Genomic DNA, 22,062 nt, shown 5'->3' with positions numbered 1-22,062 from the left:
TAGTTAGCTCTGCAAGAATTCAGTAAGGGTACAGAAGTGCAGACCTCTGGGGTGAGAGTACATGTGTACCATGTGGCTCCCTTGACTTTGCCATGCACCTCACAGTGCTGGAGTGTGTGTCCTTGTGCCCCACTCCCCTGTGTGGGCTGTCAACGCTGGTGAGAAGCATCTGAGAGATGCACCGTGCACTGATGTCTGTGCCAAGGGCTGGACATGTCCTGCTGAGACTTCACATAATCACAGAATGGTTTGGGTTGGAAAAGACCTTAAAGATCATCTAGTTCCAGCCCACTGCCATGAGTGGGAACTCCCTCCATTTTAGCAGCTTGCTCAAAGCCCCATCCAACCTGGCCAGGAACACTTTCAGGGATGGGACATCCCCAGCTTCTCTGGGCACCCTGTTCCAGTGTTTCACCACACTCACAGAAGAGCATTTCTTCCTAATATCTAATCTGAACTTAGCCTCTTTCAGTTTAAAGCTCTTCCATCTTGTCCCATCACTACCTGCCCTTGTAAAACATCCCTCTCCATATCAGAAGAGTAGTGCTTATGGTAGCATTCCAGTAGTCAGCAATAGCTGCCCAGAGTGCCCCTGTTCAGTGTAGCTAACCAGTGGCATCACTACCCAAAAGAAAAATGTTCTTGCTGCTGTTGCATTAACATCTTTGGCTTTCTGTGATGAACAAGAGATTTTCTATCAGATCCCTTAGGATTACCCTATCTAAGCCTTCAAAATGAAGAAAAAGTTGTTTTATCTTATATGTATAATGGATCTGCAGGGCCAAGAGTAGAACTTTAGACTAGCACATTTTGGGGAAAAAAAGTCAATTTAAGAGCAAATCAGTCTTACATGAGCAGAACATTTCTAATGTAAAAAGGCAGCTGAATTAGAGGATTAGGTCACACTGCCTGATTAACATCATTTGATCTTTTGCTATTGAAAAGCCACTGGTCTTCTCAGAGAAAGGAAGCATTCAAACTTTAAATGACACCACAAGCCTGGCTTAGAAAAAAACCTGCTAAACTGAAAACAACTTGCCTTGCTTCAGTAATTGTTGGTTTGTCTCTGCTGTGGGGGGATGCATCCAAATCAGGATTTAGAAATCTCTCACATTTTGCTATAACAAAGGAGGACTGGAAAACTGAATGAGGGCATCTTGGGCACTATGTGGGAGAGGCTCACAGCATGTGGATCTTGCCTCGCTTTGCCACATCATATTTATTTATTGTTTAAAGGTGGAAGACAGATACTCAAATATCTGTTTGATGTTCGTTTTCCTTATTACACTTTCCCTGTTGGTTTTGCCTTTAAATTTTGCTGGGGTAAGAGGTAAAAAAAAAAAAAAAAAAAAAAAGAAAAAAAAAAGCTCACCTTGGCCCCCAGAGCCCACTCAGAATCTGAGAGGTACCTGCTGATGACATTTGATAAGTGAGGGAGTTCTAGTTACAGTTTTTATTGTTTTTAAAACTGAATTTGTTTTAACTAAGGAACATGTTTAAACAAAGAAGCTTTCCTTAAAATTATACCTCTTTCTTCTGAGCCTCAAAGTAAAATTGTAACAGATCAGCCTTGGTCATCTGAAATTTTCTAAGGTACAGCAAGAATGAACCATTCTATGATATAACTAAGCCTTTTTCAACTGGAAACACCAAGAACAGAAATAAATCCCATGTAAAAAAAAATCCTCTGGCTACCTCTTATATCTTTTCTGTTGAAAATCTTATACTGTTTTCACTTAATTGTACTTAAATGAGTTTTGAAGGGATTTTAACAATCACCTGCCACTAAGTGCCACTGTAGTAAACAGCACTTAGTAAACAGCAAGCAGACAGAAATCAAAGAATTTATTTCCTCTAATAATCTGATGATCAGTTTGCTCAAAGGATTTTTCTGTGTTTTTTGTGAAGTACTAAGCACTATTCACAAGCAGTGTATTTTTATTATTTTTAAAAATGCTCATTTAATATTCATTATATTATTTTCCATCGTAGTGTTATTTCAGTTGCTAGAGATGGAGAAAAGAAGTACTTTAAGATACAGAAAAGCTGTGAATATTCTTGTTATTCCCCCAGTCATGTGTTGCACATTCATATAATGAGCACACAGATCCTGCTCAGACTCTTGCTTTTCAGCCATCTCCCAAATGTCAGCCAAGTCAGACCCTGCTTAGCTTCCAAAATCAGATGTGATCAGGCATGTAACAATGTAAAGAAAAATAAACCCTGAAAGGCACTCTGAATTATAATGTACATTTTTTTTCCCTGACAGGCAAGAAAGAACAAAATGGAAGTTTTATCACAACTCTGCTTCCTTTTGGGTGCCCCCACCCTCCCTTATTACTGTGAGTAACGTTTTCTCAAAATAAAGGCACACTGATTTGTTTGTTATTTTAGGCTCTGAGAAGCAGGTCAGGCTGGAACCCTGTCCAAATACATGCCTCTAGTCCCATGAAGGGCCTGTGAAGGTACTTATCTCCGTCCTTGCACACCAGTGCATTGCCTTCCATGAGAGCTCCTGACACTGCCCAGCTCTGTCCGTCCCTTATGGCTGTGCGTGCTTTTGCCGCCTGGCGCGGCCAGGAGCCGCTGCGCTCCTGTGGCTTCTCGCACAGGGAGAGATGCACGTAATTAGCTGCCTGAGCTTCCTGCCCCCCTCTCACGCTGCTCGGCTATTATTTTGACGGCTGGTGACAGGGCTCTGGAGCCTCCCTTCCCCTCTGTCACCCTGCCTGGCAGCCGCAGCTGGGCGGCCTGATTTGTGCCCTGCCAGCCCCGGAGCGAGGGGGAGCAGGGGAGAACGCCCTGAGGCCCCGGCTCCGCCGCAGGGCTTCAAGGGGGCTTCTGAGGGCAGGGTCGCTGGCCACAGCTGGGGGTGGCACTCCCTCCTCTCTCGTGCGACCAATACAGCACCTACTCTAGTAAAAAACTCTGCTTTGCTATTTTGCGTCCAAGTATTTGAGCCCTTCAGACACCCCTGAACAAAACACACCAGCCATAGACATGCTCTTGCTGATCCAAGGGAACCTCTTGCATGGGCCTCTGCCTTCTAACCTGAGATTGACTTTAATTATCCATTATTTTGCCTTCCTCCCTGTGAGCCTCTTGCTGAATGCATTGTGCCACCCAGCATATTAGTCAATCATCGCAGCTTACGGAGCGCTATACTTCACATCTTGGCTTCGGTGTCATTCATGTGCACTGAGTGGAGACAGCAACCACTTTTAAGACGCTGGGTAGATTTAAGCATGCTAGGGCCTGTCTGTCCCTGTAGTAAATAGCTTTGCTGACATTTAAGCTGCACATGGCTTGATGTTAGGTCAAACAAAAATGTCACACTATAATCACTTTTTAAATAGCTGTTTCCGGCTCAGTTAGTACTGTATAGTTCCAGAAGAGAAAGCACTTACAAGCTGACAGGCAGAAAGGGGAACCGTCTGTATAGGATGTTTGCCTAATCCCATCCCTGCCCTTGCCTGTCAGGCTTGGAGCTTTGTTTGTTTAAAAAAAAAAAAAAAAAAAAAAAAGAATTAAAAGAATTGCGTATACAATTTAATGCCACTGTACTTTTCAGCTGGGCAGACTCTAAAGAAAACTCACAAATAAGTTCTGGGGAGAACTCTCAGCTTTGATGTAGCTGTGAGGGGGTTGGGTGGCCCAGGGGGCACCCAGCCCTCAGCAGTTTTGGGGCTGATACTGTGTATTGAGGCACTGTGCTGCTGAGATTCTGTTGCTGTGAGAAGGCATGTAGGTAAAATCCTAATGATCTTTGACAGCAGAAAATGTGAGGGTTTTCACATTCCCTGATACCACTCCTTAAATTTGTCTCTGCCTCTGAAGCAGCCTGTGAAAGACATGGACCATGGAGAAGCCATGCCAGACTTGCTTTTCATGCTTCTCATACGCCTCAGTTTGTGTGTTACGGTGTCCATATAGAATCACAGAGTCATTTAGATTGGAAAAGACCTTCATATGGTTTCACTGAGACTCTGGCATCCTGCCCTACCCTAAGGAGGAACTAGAGTCCCCATGGGGCTCAGCAATGGCTTGCTGGAGGGCACCGCAGTATTCCTCAGGTCCTGGTGCCCCGTTAACACAAACGGGCGCTGGGTCAGAGCACCCTGTGATGAGGCTGAAGTGTTTATGTCTTTACCTACCCTCCACCCCAAACATGGCTCAAGGGAATACTTGCATCCCACCACTCAGACCCACTGTCCCAAAATCATCTGTGTATTCAATGCTGCCCACGTGTAGTTTTGTCTTTGCCCCACAAACTCTCCTGGGCGTTATCATCAGTTTTTTTGTGGCAAAGCACAGCTGTAATCAGAAGGTGGATCAGTGGATCGAGAAGCACTTATAGAAGGCAACACAAACACGAGAGATCTACAAAGACAAATAAGAATGCATGATGTTTTGGGAAGAACAGAACCCATGAGGGAATAAAGCAGTTTGTCATCAGCAGTTTATCAGGGAGGAGAAAGCCAGCCTTTCTTGGCTTCCACTTTTTCATCTAATTTGATCTCTGGCTCTATTATTTCTAACGAAGTGGCAGTCTGAGAAGGTGCTATAGATGTGACTAAATGTCACCATGAGACCTGAGCCCAAGCCTTGAACAGCCCTGGCTGTGGCTTCACAGAGGCTGCTGACCCCTGCTTGTAGGGCTGTTGTAAGTCATTTCCTTTCCTGATTAGGTCAGAACAGTGGCACCATCTGAGTGTGTCAACATGGGTATTTCCTGCTATGTTGATTTTCCTCTATCTGAAGCAAGCCGTATGCTATACTTTTTAATTGAAAAGCTAATTTATTCCTGTAGGACATATATTTCCTAGCTGCATTTAGACAGTGAGCATTAAATCTTAGCACATTCCTCATTTCGCATCATAGTTACAGCAGGTGGTTGCTACTGTCTGATTCCATAATAGATAGAAAATTATAGAAAAGCAAATCTCTTCCACATTCAGGCTGTGGAAGGTAAGCTTTTTCCAAATATAGTTGCAAACTGTGGGCCACTATGAAGGGCGTGTTGAGTAAAATACTACAGTCTCCAAGAGGTTGGACAAGTTAACCTTTTGTTTACAGCCATCCAACATTCCTTAACCCAAATGTGACTTTTGTCACACCTCAAATTTGTATCAGCAACCCTTTTTCTTATAAGCATAGTTTGCTGGGAATGACTGTGCCTTTGTTCAACCACCAGTGTGAGGATGACTGGTTTCCATTGCATGCAAGCTGTGGGGAGTCACTCTGGGCTTTTGGAGAGTTCCTTCTGTCCAGGAGGTGGGCAAGGAAGAAACAGAGAGATGGAATATATACAGTGCACAGTAAATTTAGTGAGAATGACCATGCATTCAAAGTCCAGCCACTTGTCCCTGTTTTACACTCTTTGCCAGTAAAAAGAATGAAATGGAACTAGAGGAGCCAGGAGTGAGTGAGTGTTCCTGAAAGCACAAAAAATGGCATGCACTGAAAAACAAATGCTGTGATTTGGGATCTTATACAGGCTCACTAGCCAGGGAATAGGAAAGGCCCCACTGATGATTGAGATAGAAACTTTCTAAATATGAGTTTACATCCTTGTGTTGTTGAGTTCTTCCTCGTAAAACACACAGAGCAGAGTATGGGTGGGCAATGGCAGTTTTATTACCAGTTAGATGTGAGATCATGTATGCCATGATGAACCATCAATTAAATGCAATGTTTAAAGATGTAAGCTATCACCTTTTGTTTTGTCTGCTCATCATCAAATAAAGACTTAGATAACTCAGGCAAGAGAATATTTTCTTCAGTCTTACAACATTTAAAATACATTCAGGCATTCAGCTGAAAGACATTTCCTAGGAAATCAAAATTTAATAAGTAAGTATTACTTAAACAGTCACAATTATCTCTTTGAGGGTCTCTTTTCCCTGTTAAAAATACTTAGCTTCCTTTTTAATTGTACATCACATTCACAGTATTCAGTGATTAGTAGCACATTCTTGCAACATCCCAAATCATTCTTTTTAGTGAAGATCACAGAATGACAGAATGGTTGAGGATGGAAGGGACCTCTGCAGATCATCTGGTCCAACCACACTGCCCAAGCTGGGTGAGGAAGGACAGGCGATCCAGGACCATGTCCATACAGCTTTCACTATCTCCAAGGATGAAGACTGCAACCTCTATTTGTCATCTTCAATGACAAAATACCATCCCTGTGTGCCAGCCTTAAAAGGAGAGGAACTTCCCATCAGCTGTTTAAGTGAAAAAAAAAAGGACACAATAACATGAGATCTAAAAAGATGTTAACATTTCCAGTTTTTACTTTGCTGACTCCACAATCTTTAGTTATATGTACAAATTTACGCAAGGATTTTATTAAGTGATTCTTTACACCCACAACTTTACTGTTTCTTTCTTATTTATGATCCACTTTTGAAAGTGGATCATAAATCCCCCAAAATTTTTAAAGCTAAATCTGCAGCCATATGCCATTGAAGTTCCCAGGGATTTTTCAGTATTACAAATTATCTTCTGAGGTACCACAGCTTTTCATATCTTCTATTTTTTATATGGGAAATCTATCAAGCATCAATATAAACCTGAATTTCTTCTGTGCAGAAAAACATTGATTTTAACTTACCTGCCTTTTAAACCATGTTTCTTTTGATGAGTTAAATATTTAGAGTGGTTTTTTTTGTTCTGTTTATGGTTTGGGTTTTGGTTTTTGGGTTGTTTTTGGAGAAAGACTTCATTTGGACACTTGATCTTGAATGTATTTTATATTTAAATGCAAATTTTTAATCAGTTTGTGAGTTGTGTGGATGTATCTAAACAGAAGACACACTTTTTTTATGAAGTGGGTATCTCAGTTTGGCTTTTTGGCCAAGTGCAATGACAGACATCATCCATACATGCCTTCCCAGGTGGAGTGGTGTATCTGCTCTGTGAGAATTATTTAGTTTTTAATTGTTTTCCTAAGAGTAAAATTACTGAATGTTTTCACAAGCAGAGGAGTGAGATCCCTACCAGAGAGCTCTCTTGAGTGTGAGAGTAGCACAGCATGCATATGAAGACTGAAGAAAGCATTTAAAGACTGGAAGTTGCAATACCCCTGTGCAAGGCACCCTGACAAACCGCTGTGCAAAAGTGTTCCAGTGCACTGACGGGTGGGTGCAGTGACATTAGGAGGATGACAGCAATGCTGGAATGATGATTCCATATGAAAAATACTCCCTGCTCTTTGACTGCTCAGTGGGTAGTTCAAATTAATGACTCAAAAGAACTGCATTATAAAATTGTTGGGGTGAAGTTCGTGATTGTCTTGGATAAGGTATCTGGCTGGCCTTTGTAAACTGGTAAACTTGTAAACTGAGGAATTCACAGTTCACAACAAAAGCTACCCCAATAAAACATTTATCTGCTGGCTTCTTTGTCTGGCTGTTTTGTTGGGGTTTTTTTAAATTTTTTTTAAATGTTTGATTTTTACATGGCTTGTCAGTAAGATTCTTGATCTCTCAAAGTTCTGTATTTTCTTTTTCTATGCAAGCATTTCAATCAAACCAAATATGACAACTTAAAGACGTGCAGATGGCTTTTGAGCTGGAGAGAACCGGTTGTCTAAACTAACTGGTAGAAAGGGGAGTCTTCTACTTGGTTGACTGAAATTTGGCTCTGTTAATTTAGTAATGAGCTTTTCCTCAGCGTTTGTTCATATCTTAAAGGCTTTTACCTTTCCTGATATGGAGCAGTAAGCATTTCTTCTTTTTTCTTTTTTTTTTTTCTTTTTGAAAGGGATAAGTATAAATCCCCTCAAATACCCAATTTCATAAATATTTTGGGGTGCTTTTTTTTTGTTTTGTTTTGTTTTTTACACTGGAATATGTCCGTTATTTATCACAGTTACTTGACTTTCTCTGGTGGACATTTTGATATAAAAATTTTTTAAGGAATAAGCATGTGCAGAAAGGTGAAAGAGAAATTCTTCCTTTCTCACAAAGCCACAAAGCTTATTTTCGATAATTGAACACTTGTTTGATTTCTTTTTTATTTCAGTTTTTTTCTTCAATTCTTTTTCTTTTCAATTTTTTTTTTCAATTTCCTGTTCCCTCATATCTTAGCTCCTGGCAGCTATGTTATAAGGTTAAGTAGTCTAAGTAGATGTTAATCTGAAATAAAATAATGTTTTGCTCAAAAAAAGCTGTAAGACTCAGTTTGTTGGCAGAGGAAAAAGTGTTGGTCTCGCCCTTCCCTGTTCTTACTAAGGAATGTTTTAATGTCCAAATTAGAAGACTAAAGTACTATCAAGTAATAATATTTCAGGTAATTGAATTTGGGATTTGTGAGTTTTTTTGTGGTCATTGCTTGGTAATTAAGGGCTGGTCTTGGATTTTAACTTCTCATTTTTGAAATATGAGCTCTTTTTTCTTTTTTTAGACAGATTAATCGGACATTTTGTGGCTGATGGCCAAGATGCTCAGTTACAGATTTCAATATAAAGTTACAGCTCCATTTCGTGCAACTTTTTTGCTTTGAATTTGTGACTTACCACACGCACAGTAAAAGGGAAGAGCAGCAGCGAGCAGCTGGCACAGGGTCCCCTATTTCACTTGCAAGCAGCGAAGCGCTCGTGCGGCACTGTGCATCACCCCTGCGGGGAGCCCATTCCTGAGCAGGGAGTCCTTGGACCCAGCAAAATGTTTTGTTCACCTCTGAAAGCAGCTGTGAGCAACAGGCTGTACTGTACCAAATACAGTTTGTTGGCATCAGCTTGAACTTTATTCTGCTGGGGTTTTTTTCCCTCTTTTCTGCATTTAAACATTTCAGTAAACCTTTCTGTTGGCTTCTTGGCTGCAGTATCCCCGGGGGGAAAAAAAGATCTTTTGTGGCCTACAAAACATGGAAATGGGAGTTTTAATGAGCGATTGGAAGTGGTGCCTCCAAAATCTTGTTTGCAGGTGTTTTGTGACCACCCAGCTGAGCACAGAAAATGCCACAGCCACACTGTCTGTGAGGAACACAGCTAAGATGCAGGCTGGACAACACTCTAAGCTTCTCTTAAACAGCTTTCTGGCCAAAAAATATTCTGCTAAAGACGTCATGGGTAATTTTTAATGGTAATTATTTTCATGACTTGAACTTTTCACTACAAGAAAATACAAATGTGTCACTTTTAACATACGCTCATTGGAAATCATTTGCAAGTAAGCAACTGTGTCAAAAATAGCCTACTGAAATAATTATGAAAAGCACTTTTATTTAGGGAATTATATTTACCACTCCAGGATCAGATCTTCTCAAAAACATGTTGTGAAAAATGATCCCATGCCAAAATCTTTGGGATTCTTCCAATCCCACTGGAGTTGTGTGAGTTTAATTCAGTGCTGTTCTATTATCATAATTTATTTTTGATAACTGAAATAAAATACTTAAGTGTTTTATCCAAAGTATTTGATAAATAGGTAAGTTCTTTATTCAATGCATTTTCATGCATTTTTCTTTCCTCATAGGATGCCTCTGTTTAAATTTCTCCCTCATTCAGTCCTTAAAACCTTTTTATGTTCAGGGAAGGATGGACACTGCAAGCATGTTCTATCAATTGCTTGTTATACTGAGTGAGAACTGGAAAAAATTACTTATCTTCAAATCAACAGAGTAATCTGGACAAATCAGTCATTTGTTTTAATTTTTTAAATTAGAGCAGGAATACCAGGCCAGAAACTATCATTCAAAATTTAAATAAATATTTCTAAAACAATTTTTTTTGTAATTGTAGTTCTATTTCTATATCCAAAACTCTTTTCAAATTTGACATAAGTTATTGCATAGTTTCAACCTGCATCTCCTTCTACTGACAGATAAGCTATGTAGGTTAAAAAAATTTACTTGCTCCAAAGGTACCACTTGCATATTGGACAAGTAACTGTTGCTTAAACAACAGCAGTGGTTAAAATGACAATAAATTTATCATCCAGTCCTATGAAACAAAACCACATTATCTTTTTAAAGAAGAATATATATATATATATATATATGTATGCTCTGCTGTTTGCTTTTGAATCACCCATGGCTGCTGCTTGATCACAAATTTAAATTATGGAGACAATCTTCCAGGCCCTGGTAATTAATCGCTGTAACTTGTGTGTGCCTTTGTGAATCCAGCAGTGTGGCTGCAGATAAACAACTAATTAGCACTTTTATACAAGTGAAATGGATTTCCAATTACTGCTATCTCTCCCTTCCCCCTCTTCTTCGCATGCATTTTTCTGAGGCATGAGGGATGCCTCATGGCTTACCAAACCAGATAGTCTTGTCTTTGTCCCTTTCTGTCTCCACCATTCAGCAAGGTTTTAATCCAAGCCAGGCTGCTGAGCTGCTGTGCCTGCCCTCACGCTGCTGTCCTGGTGGGAGAAACCTTTTGTAAGCAAGAATGAACGATTTAGGTAAAACAAGAAAATGTAAAAAAAATTTGGGCAAGAACAGTGGTGGTAGTTTATGATCAGATGTAGCACTGCCAGAGAGCTGTACTGGAAGAGGCTCTAGAATTATCCCAGGTCCCTAGATTAGCTCAGGACTAAAAGGAAAAAAATGTGACCAGTAGTATGTAGTGTATATGGGCACAAACTAGGAAATCCAGAGGAATCTGTAACACGGTGTATTACAAGCAGCATAGAGGTGCAAACTAGTCCTGTGACCTGCTTATCTGCAGAAAGCTGGGACTGGATCCAGCTACTTTGATCCTCTGAGAAAGGAGGGAATGCAGCATCATGTACAGCTAATTTGGTAGAGTTCATCTAGAGTACAGCTCCAGCCCTAACAGGGGCCAGATGACGTGACCCCGTGCTGCGCTGCCTGCCTGCCCAAAGCACAGCACTTCCCTTTGGCAGACAACTGCCTTTCCACCATGTGGGATTTCTGTCTTCAGAGTTGCTTTAAGAAAAACAAAATGCCTTACAATTCTTTTGCTCCAAAGTGGGACCCACCTCTTGAGCACAGTAGTCCTCTGTTTCCACCAACGTGTTTGGAAATCTTTACAGCATTCCACCAGAGCCGATGCAACGTTGATGCTTTATTTCTCAGAGGCAGACCAAGTACGGAACATATTACCTTGCTGGGAAAATTCTGACTTGGATTATTGCTTTGGCACTTTCCAAGTGGCCTTCTCACTCTGTATCCCAAAGTGTCCCCCAGGGGTAATAAATTACATTAATCGTAACCAGTATGACCTCAGTAAGATCCACCTATGGCCAAGTATAGCTCCATGTTACTGTCAGGTAATTAGTGGTGTCATTAACTAACTGAGAAGTGAGAGCCAGGAAGCAACCCTTTACCCTTTATGGACAGTGTCACAGCATGGCACAGAAGCTATCTAACCAGCCACCATCAGCTGGCTGGAGGGAGGTTAGGTATTGACAAGGAGTTTGTTCCTCTGGCCCATGGCAGATGCATGGCACACAGAGAGTCACCCTTGCCTTCACACCCCATCCATGGTCACATTTAGGGTTGTCATCCCACTTTCCTGCAAGCAAGGCCTGAGCTGCTATCGCCTTAAGCTGTGCACTGCTCTGACCTTAAACCTTAACCCTGTGTAATCTGATGGGGGTGGCTTCCCAATCCTGCAGACTGGTGCCCTCTAAATTCAGGTAAAAACTTCCTGATGCACAGAGACCAGTGTATCTAATCACACACAGCACACTGATATAGATTAGGGGAACCCAGTTAGGCTGCTTGCTGCTTCTCTGTGGCCTTTCTGGGAATAAGGATCAAAGAGTCCCTATTTCGATATGGAGTGAAAAAGGCATCTCTGCTTCTGCGCCCTGATGTGGTTAGTGCCCAACTTTGATTTTTGCAAGCCCAAGTGCTAAATTAAGGCACAAGCCCATGGAGGGCTGGAGGAGCAGAACACAGCTCCTTGTGCTCCAGAGGGAAAGGTCCACAGTGCCCACAAGCTGGAAATGCTGGTGTGGATGCTGCTGGCAGCATGCAGAGAGGCTGATACTGCTCACAGTCCCCCACAAGGACACAAGCAGTGCCCAGCCCTGCCCTTCTCACTGAAGGCATTCTTCCCTTGCAGAGAGAGCTGGAGGTGAGTTGTTAGGAGGATTTTGATCCACATGAAAGGCAGGCAGAGAGCACTGCAGAGATGTGTATGAGCCTGAGTGCATCTGTAGTCTCAAGATCTCATAGATATGCACATGTACTATGATGGGCTTCTCCCTGAATGCTGGCATTCTTGGTCTTTCTGCTCCTTCACAGACACCTCTCTGACAGCCTACAGAGCTCTTTGGTATCACTTCTTATTCCATTCAGAGTTCATCCACCTCTCTTAACCCCCTTCACTCTGTCAGCAACCTTCCTCACCCTCCCACAGACAACAGACAGCTAGCTCCCCCTTAGAATTTTTTTTTAACATATGAAAAATTCCTTCTTGCTTTTCCCTCTCCACCTCTGCTCTGCTCCACACTGCATATTCTGGAAGTCACCTTCAGACCACACTGGAGTGTTACCTCTATTGCCCAGGGCTAGGATCATGTTACAGCTTTCCTCTTCTCACTAAAGATGTGTGCTCTGATTTGAACTTCACCAAAGTTCAGGGATGTTTGGAATCTGGACTTCTGGCTTGGACCCCTCTCAGTGCCTCGTGTCAGCATCTAGGAGTTGACAGAAGTTGTTTGCAGCTGAGGCAGCCAGATCTACAAGATGCAAATGACCAGGAATAAAAGAAAGAAACTCTAGCCCTCTAATTAAAGCTGGCCCCATGAGGAATTGCCTGGCCTCTGGAGACATACCAACATATCTTTCTTCCCACACCAGCCACAGGTCAGGCAGTGCTCACCTGGCTACTGGAAATCACAACAAGCAAGAAGATTCCATGAGTGTAGGGTCACACATCTTGGCCTGGATGGCACACACCTTCATATTCTGGCTTTTCTTTTAAGGAGCTGGGCTAAGAGAAGTGATGGGGAAGATCTCTGCAGATGGATAACTCAGTTTGGCACATGGCTGCTTTCCCTTTGCATTGGCTTTGGGGGAGAAGAGGCAATGGACAAAACAAGTGGTTTTTTTGCTTTTTATTTATTTTACCAGAGTAGGCTTGGCCAGCTTAGCTTTGACTCCATAACAGGACTCAATGCGCAAAGGATGGTGGGGGGAAGATGAGAGTTGTTTCGAAACCCTTATCACAGTGCAGGCTGTGTTTCTCTGCTGGCACCTCATCTCAGCAGCATGGCACCCGTGGGGTTATGCCTGCTGTTGCTGGGGGATGTGAGAGAGGCAATCCAAGCCTGTGCTCTCAACATGCCCTCAGCCTGCCCCTCAGGGAGGGGATCTTACAGCACCGGCCAGGTGTCTGTGCAAGCCCCGGGGAGCCTGCCCAGTGTCAAAACAAGCAGGGCTGTCATTTTCTCTTCTTCTGCCTGCAGGAACTGAAAATTTCCTTCCTGCCCTTTCCTCCTGGCAGAAAATAGGCAGCTGAGAGACAGGCCAGAGAGGCCAGGGAGGACCAGTGGCCCACACACTCCTGGGACAGGAGGGAGCTGTTGCAGCCCAGGCTATTTTTAACCTGTTTTTGTTGCACACTGGCAGTCGCGTCTCTCGTTGCTTTCTTCCTTCTCCGTGTCTCTGTGTGTCTTTGCAGCTCCTTCCTGCTGCCCTGAGATGTGTGAACTATATATGGCCTGGGAAATCGGCACCAGGCAGTATTTTTAAACCAGGCCTCCGCTTTGCAGGCTGCTGTGACGCAGTTCATCCGACTTGGCGAGTTTCTCATGGGAATGCTGGGTGCCCGGCAGCAGCCTGTGATACTTGGCTGTTGAGTTTTTGGCCTGCACAATGCAACCCTTGGGGCCCAGGCTAACATCTCAAGACTTGGGAAGCAGCAGACCTTGTGTGTGTGCAGGGGAAGGTTTGAGCCTGGCTGTCATCACAGTGCAGCTTTTTGGGTGTCAGCTGCAGGTCTCCGAAGTGAGGTGACTTTTCCAGCTGGCCAGGTGCTGCCATTGAATCTGGGGGCTGGGCACAGGGATGACCTCCCTAGGTACCTGCCCTCCTGCAGAGCACGTGTCTCTCTTCAAAGTCCCTGTTCATGCCCTCTGTGGAAATGGTTTTTGTAATATTTGGAACAGGTTTACAGTGATGAAACCCTGGAAAATAGCCATCCAGTGTAGAAAAGACTGAATAAAAATACATGAAGAAATATTTGGAAGCAAATAATTTAATCTGCTTTCAAATGCCAAATAAACCTTTAATCTTTCCTCCTCTTCCACAGCTAAAACTCTGAGTGAAAAGGTGGAGCTGAGGACAAAAAGTTTCCTTATGAGTTTTTTTTCCTCATTGATACTTTTAATTTCTGTTTTATATTCAACAGAGGAAAAATAAAAGGTTGGTTTGAGATTCTTTGCTGGAAACGTTCTGTCCAAAAACATTCTTTGAGCATTTCCACCCTGAAAAAAGACAGGAGTAATTTTTATTTTCTACAGCCTGAACACCCATTTTTCTCATGGTGCTAGCATTTTTACTGAAATTTTTGAAGAAAATAAAAAATATGTTTTAGTCACTCAGAACCTTGTAAATTAAAGAGTCACTTAATCAGATTTTTTTTTCTGTGAGAAAATAGTTTGTTTCTTCTTCTTCTAATATTTATAATGCATATAAGCTTAAATTAAATAACCACTATCTGAAGATTCTCTTATATGACTCTACTGCTGTTATAGAATGAATCATAGAACTGTATAGGTTGTAAAAAACCTCTAAGATCATTGAGTCCACCCCCTAACCCAGCACTGCCAAGTCCACCACTAAATCATGTCCCTAAGTGCCACATCTACACGTCTTTTAAAATCCTCCTGGGATGGTGACTACAGAAGTTCCCCTAGCAGCCAGTTCCAATGCTTGACTACTCCTTTGATGGAAAAATTTCTTCCAATATCCAATACAAACCTCCCCTGGTGCAACTTGAGGCCATTTCTACTTGTATTTCTCATTACCTGGGAGAAGAGGCCAACCCCCAGCTGGCTGCAGCCTCCTTCCAGGCAGCTGTAGGGAGCGATAAGGTCTCCCTGACTCTCATTTTCTCCAGGCTGAACAACTCCAGCTCCCCCAGCCACGCCTCACAGGACTTGTGCTCCAGACCCTTCACCAGCTTCATTGCTCTTCTCTGGGCTCACTTCAGTGCCTCAGTGTCTCTCTAGCAACAAAATGTTGAAAATTTAACACAGGATTCAAGGTGTGGCCTCACCAGAACTCAGGAACATGGGGATGGTCATGGCCCTGGTCCTTCTGGACACAGGATTTCTGATACAAGCCAACCTTTCCTGCATCAGCTAACTGGGCTACTTTGCCATAGGAGATCAGGTTGGTCAAGCAGGACCTGACTTTTACAAATCCAGACTGGCTGGGCCAGTGCTTCCCTAGCTCCATGGGCTTCCCTAGCACTCAGTTCAGCCTGATAGACCTGTAGTTCCCCAGATCTCCCTTCTGACCCTTCTTAGAGATGGGCCTAATTGATGTACTTGCCTGCAAACATGTAATATACTTGCAAATATATTTCTGTTCCTATATAAATACATACTTTTATCTACGGTTGTTTGTATTCTTTTTCTTCAGTAAGAATCCCAATTCTATCAGTGAAGAAATTATGTCTTTGAGATGCAAAGATGGAATTTTTATAGATTTTGCTGTGCTTTGGACCACACCCATCTATTTTTTTATGCTTGTTTCTAGATTCATGAAAATACCTGTAATTTGTGAAGATTATCCTTTCAGACCTTAAGGATTTACATAGTTTAAGGAATGCTGACCAGTGTTTATACAGTAATAATTTGTCCTCTACACCACTCCATTTAATTTAAGTGCTAATAAGGCACAGTATTTCAGTTTCACAAAAAGTTTCACAAAAGATTGCAGATAGTCAGAAGACCATGGGGTTTAGTACCATGACTCTAGGCAGTATTATGGAGAAGATTGATTTCTCAGGCCCAACTGGACCAGTGTAGGGAAGTCTCTGTGCCCAGGAAACTGTTTTTCATGCATGGTCACTTCTTGGATTTATATTTAGGTAAAACAACACCAAGGATGTGAGTTTAACAGTCTTAAAAGAAAGCATGGGATATGTTTATTACTAATAGGTAAGGCAAAGGAGACAGATAAATCCTTATTATTCCACTGATGATAACCACCTCCAGGAATTATTTAGGAGCCCAGTGACGTTAATAAAGATGCACTCCCATTTAGTAAAGAAAATTTGGGATAAAATTCTGTCAATCTGGAATATTAGATTAGGTGAAGCAAGGACTTTTTCTTGCTTGGTGAATTTTATTTTCCAAGTAGATATTTGCTCATGAAAACAGGGTTTATCTTCATATGGTATCATATCAAAACTTGCCTTTAATTGTCTTCTTTCTGTCAGAAAAGGTCTTAGCTTAAGCACACGCATTTTTTTGGGATCAAAATGGTTTTATCATTCCAGAGATGCTTTGCAAAATATTCCCATGACATGAAGTGGTCAGTGGACTTTTAAGTCTGCAGATACCAATTAGAATCCAAGGTCTAAGAGGAAGTTCATTTCTGGGCAGTGAGAGCATATTCTGGGTGGTCATAGACGCCACAAAGCCTATGACTTCAGCCACCTGAGAAATTAAATAATGAACCCTGACTGAGGAAGTTTGTGGGCATTACATCATTTACACATAAAAACAAAAAATAGATTTATAGGGCACATGGGTGGCTGTGAGCCAGCATCCACTCTAGAAGTCTCAGCTATATCCAACAGACTAATGCCCTTTAATACCATTCTTTGTAGAAAGGGATCCCACGAACCTACTCCTTCTCTACTTCAGGTTTCTGTTTCTCAGTTGTTGCTACAGATTGACTGTGACTCTCAGATGTGTTGCCTAAACTGCAGCTGTACAGGGTGTGCTTTGCACTGAAGGAGTAGGATGTGTGCCAGGTGGTTTTCCAAACCGGTGTAGCCCTGGAGAGATGAACTGTTGCTGCAATTTTAATGGGGATTGGAAACCAATTAAGGGGTTTCTAGAGATCTGATGTGTTTGAAATATTTTATTATGCTGGTACTGACTACTCAGAAGTGGGAATAGGATTGTTCTATTTCAGAAATTAAACTAAAGGGTTACTAACAGTCTGAAAAACAATTATTTGAAAAGAAAATTGCCTAATATAAAAGCTGGAGAACTAATCACTTACAGTGGTAGCCAAGCAGCAGCAGAGCTGCAGCCAGCAGTGTCAGAGGGCATAGCTCTGGTGGGCTTTGTTGGGAATGGGGAGAGGAGGTCCTAAGAGTGGCTTTAAAGGAAGGAAGAACCACAGGAAGGATTGAATGATTTTGCGAAGAGAAGGGCAGTGAGGCTGATCAGCCATGGAAATAGCTGCTGGCAAAACAAGAAGGCACAGAGGAGGCAATGGTTGTTCCTTGGAGTCTGGGCCTCCGTGTACACAAAGACAATGAAAGAGTCTTTCTGAGTGTCATTGATCCCTGCTGTTTTAGGCTCTGCAACTCCTCCCTCACCCCAAAACACACCCGTCACCTCAGGGAGTGGGTTGGACCATGACCAGCTCATATCCCAGAAAAAGCACCCTCTGCACACTGACCCTGGGCAGGCTTGCTGAAAGCATCTCTGAGATTTCTTTAATTAAAACTTTGATTCGTGCTCAAGCAAGAGAAAACAAACATTGCCTGGTTCCAGTGTTCAGATTCCTCAATGGAAGCCAGATGTCACAGCTGGTTCCTACAACTGCTCTCGGTGTGGCAGCGTGACCTCCTGCGACACACCACACAAGGGCAGCAGGCAGAGACGAGCCCAGTAGCTGCCCCAGTGTGTCTTGCTTTGCTATTTAGTCTCAAAATATGTTTCCTGACTTTATATGCTCACTCTTCTCTCTCCTTTTGTTCCTCTTTTCTCTTCGTTCTTCACTCCCACCTTGCGACTTGGCACACAGGGCACAATCTGAGTAGCAAAATGAGGAAAGAAGAAAGAAAAAGAAAGGAACAAAGAGCACAGGCTCATGTCTCTGTTTCTAAGGCAGCAGGTAGGAGCTGCAGAGCATGGGCATTCCCCCAGCCAGGGCTGCTCAGTGCCCCATAGGGACTGATGGGAGGCTGTCTGTCTGTCTGTCAGCATGGGCACTGGGGAAATGGTGCGAAACAAATAGGCCTTGCTTGTGCTCCCATGTCAGCCCTTCGTGCGGGGCTGCCGCTGTGGCTGCCCCATTCCTGGCTCCTCGTGCCGGATGACTGGAGACCAATGAGCAGGCAGGCAGGTGAAAAACATGATCTCAGGTGGCCTCAGATGACAGCTGAGACACATTTAAAACAACAGGGCTAGAAATAAATTACTTCCTCCTCCCAGGGTTACAGCCAGGTCATACAGGAAGGAGTGCAGGATTATCACTTCAGGAAAGAGAAGATGCATTTGGCAGTTAAAAATTTTACTGAAATAGATAAAAGAGAAGGATTTTTCATCTGTTTTCTTTCCTTTGGTCTCTGGACTTCCTTCACCTGCCTCCATCCATCGTAAGCAATCATTATGGGACAACACATGAAGCTGGGGTCACAGTCCAGAAAGGACAGGAGGACACTCAGGTCAAAGTGAGTCAGAAATGAGCAATGCTGAGCCCAGCTGAGCTGTGTGGGCACTGCTGAAAGCCATCCTGGAGACCCTCCAGAGCCTTGTGGGTACAGTTAGGGGCATGGGCTAAAGCAGAAAGAGGCTTGTGGAGGGGTTGGATGGTAGCAGCCATAGCAGTAACATCACTGTTGCAAAAAATCAGTGTTGCAATTAGTGGCTGGCACTAATGGTTTTCTGCCTTTCCACCATGTAAGGGCTAGGAAACATTTTCATACAGATTGGTTACTTTTAGCTAGGCTACTGGAAAATACAGAAATATGGCAGAGGAAGATAGAAGTTGTGATCAAAATGTAACAGATGTGTCTGAGACAAGAGGAGATTTACCCAAGGCAGTCTATGTGAGCTTGACTGCTTCCCTTCTTTTACTGGTGGGGACACATGCTCCTGCACCATGTGATGTGGGCCCCAGTCCTAGAGACTGAGGATGGGACTGGGGTCTGATTCCTACCCTGACTTTGCCTGAATGTTTTTGAAGGCATTTAACTTACTTGGAAAGGTTTCGCTGAGCTGACCTGTCTCCATTTACTCAAAAATATCAAGCATTCAAGTTTCCATTATCTTCAAAATTAAGAAGACTCGCAGAAAGCTCTGCAGAATTTTTTTCCTGAGGTTTTCTGAAATATCAAGTACTGACCTGTCTTTCTAGATGTTGCACTAAATTTCAGAAAAAGCCTGGAGAGTATCCTGGATACTTTTTAACAATAAACTTAATTTCATCTGACTTCAGTTAATGTCAGCTGAACCACTGGTGCCTGAAAAAAACATATGTTGTTTGTAGGATCCACAGAGAGTGAAGGAATAATATGACCAACAATAAATAGTTACAATTGCTGGATATTCTATGACAAAAGAAATTATGCCAGAGTTCAAGATGCCAGTCTCTGTACTTTCAGAAGTTACAGTAGGAGTTTTTCTGCAGGCAGGTATGTTGCAAATCTAAAATTGTTGTCAGAGAAATCCAGAGTAACCCTGTTGAAAAGAATGACAGCATTTCTTTCCTAGATTATGATGATTAAATTTAAATATGGGGCTAATAAATCACTCCTTGCTCAGTCTAGCTGAGCCTTCCATGTGTGGTAATGACTTTTCCAGTCAGAACGGGTTGGGTGTTGGCAGTGAGTAGTGGGCTGTACATTGCCTACATCTGTATCTGTGTGTGGCTATGGCTCTGTGTCCGGAAGGTGTGAAAATGTGTGTGGATGCTGCAGGGGATGTTCCATGGAAGTGGCAATAGCAGCAAGAAGCAGAAATTGCCTCTCCCTGATGGTGGCTGAGACCCACCAGGGTAGCTGCTCGTGCCTCCTGCTCTGAGAATTGTCCGGCATGTACATGGTACCCAGGCTAGATTAATGAGATGGCTTTGCAGTTATATACCCAAATAACCTCAAGTGAATAGACAAAGCCAGCAGGATTTCCTCCTACACCTACTTACCATTTTTGATTCCTATAGGATGGTTAATAAGTAATTTTTGGAGCAGTAAAACTTTGCTTGCTTTAGAAATTTTTTCTTGTCTTGGAAAAGCAATGCCTTCTATTTCTAAATTAACACTAAAAAGACATGCTTTAAAAGGCATTTTGAAGCCCTCTTAGTTACTTGGATTTAAAAATTCCAATGTGATTTAATTTGAGCTCCAGGCAGGGTTTAGGAAGCATCTTGAAAAAGATCATAGTCTAGAACTTCCTTTCATTGGTATGTTAACATAAAATATTTTGAGTTTTTTGTGGTTGTTTTTTTTCTACATTTGGAAGTTAATGTGTCCCCGATCTGTTGTACCTCATCTTTATTTATATCCAAGTCTTTTTTTTCTGTGCAACTTTTATTTTTTAGTGTGGCTCCTTTTGAAAGAAGAATGATAAAAGAGAAAATTGAATCATACAAAAAAAAAAGGTGTCTTTCAGATTGTCAGAGGTAAAGAACTGTAGCTTTTATTTTACTATAGGGAGCATGATTACCTCAAAAATCACTTTATATTACAGCACCATGCTTTCTTATATTCTTTATCTCTCTGTGTTTCACTTTCTGTTATGAGATTTTTTTCAAGATTTCCCATTCTATAAAAAATTTGCATATTGCAGACACAAAACTGCTTACTAATGAAAAAAAAGTATCAAGATTAAATTTCTATGTACAAACATTTCTGGGACAGATGTGATGAGTAATTATAGCATCATAACAGTGAGGAGATGTGATGTTTCACATGGTAAGAGATAACGAAAACTGAGCTCTTTGCCCTACAAAATGAACACTAATGACGCATGAAGAACCCCTGTGATTACAGCTCGCTCACAGTTCAGGCAAAGAGGAATTCAGATCTGTGCCATCCCACACTTGAGAGACTCCAGTCTGATCTGGGCAGCACAGAGTTTATATTTTCCATGGTAGGAGGGGACGTAGTGACTGCCTGTATGACACCAAACTTGGGAAAATGGTGAAGGGTGTCCCGGCTGAAGCACTTGAATAATCGCATGGCAAGTCAAATGTTCATATGGAGCTGTCAGGCTCATAAGATTTAGTGTTTGGCCAAATGCATAAATTAAAAATAACTTCTCCTGGCTCTCCTAACAGCACCAGGAAATATCAAAGGAAATATCATTTGTATGTCACATATCCTTTGATTGCCCAAAAGGCCTGTACCCAGACACGTTCGTTCAAAATGCAGCTTCTTTTTCAAAAATAAGCAGATACTGGAGAGCTGCTTATGCATTCAGTGTGCAAGCACCACTGCATTTAGGTCAGTGCCTTTACAATGATTGTGATGGAAAAAGACTATTCCCCAAGGTTTGGGGAGCACAACTGCTTTCTAACACAATTTCCCTGCAAAGGCAGTTGGAGTGAAAACCTGTCTTCTGGTCATTTCACACCACCTGGGGGTGCTCAAAATTCTGCAAGAGCAGCCCAGGAGGGGTTTGTAGCATCTCTGCTGCTTTGGGGGTTGGCATTAGGGTCAGTGATGAGGGCCTTTTGGCAATGCACAGCTTAAACACCATTACTGATAGGGCTAGTTGTGATTCTGTGGAGACCCTATGGCCAGCACTGAAGGTTGCTCCCCTAGGGGTGCTTCAGCTAAGGCAGGGAGCCCAGAGGACTAATTCTTTTTTTCCTAGAGAAGGCAGAGCCTCAGAGGCATAGAGGATGCTATCACACATAGAAGTCCACCCCAAGAACATTATTCCCCTGAAAACTGAATAAAAAATTATTGTTTTTGCAGGGTGCCCCAATGAAGGAAGGGAGGATGAATCTGACTGCATGTTCTCAGAAGGCTAATTTATTATTTTATGATACTATATTAAAGAATACTAAACTATACTATACTAAAGAATACAGAAAGGGTACTTACAGAAAGTCACAAGGTTTTTTGGGTTTTTTTACCCAAAAAAACTTGTGACTTTCTCTAGAGCCTCAACACAACTTGACTCTAGCTAATAAATCAAAACAATTACATCA

General features: G+C 42.3%; 1 long non-coding RNA gene across 1 annotated transcript in view; it reads left to right on the top strand.

Annotated features, from left to right (window-relative positions):
- Positions 1 to 22,062, top strand: part of LOC120501415 — a 38,213-nt gene that overhangs the window by 1,953 nt on the left and 14,198 nt on the right. The window contains exon 2 of the long non-coding RNA XR_005627286.1: positions 2,270 to 2,342. This is a non-coding gene — a long non-coding RNA (uncharacterized LOC120501415). The remainder of the gene's footprint in view (positions 1 to 2,269; positions 2,343 to 22,062) is intronic.

The sequence above is a fragment of the Passer montanus genome, unplaced genomic scaffold (genome assembly GCF_014805655.1).
Source record: "Passer montanus isolate IOZ18808 unplaced genomic scaffold, ASM1480565v1 scaffold2, whole genome shotgun sequence".
NCBI classification, from domain to species: domain Eukaryota; kingdom Metazoa; phylum Chordata; class Aves; order Passeriformes; family Passeridae; genus Passer; species Passer montanus.
Note: the sequence above shows the minus strand (reverse complement) of the source record. Positions and strands in the feature narration are given on the sequence as shown.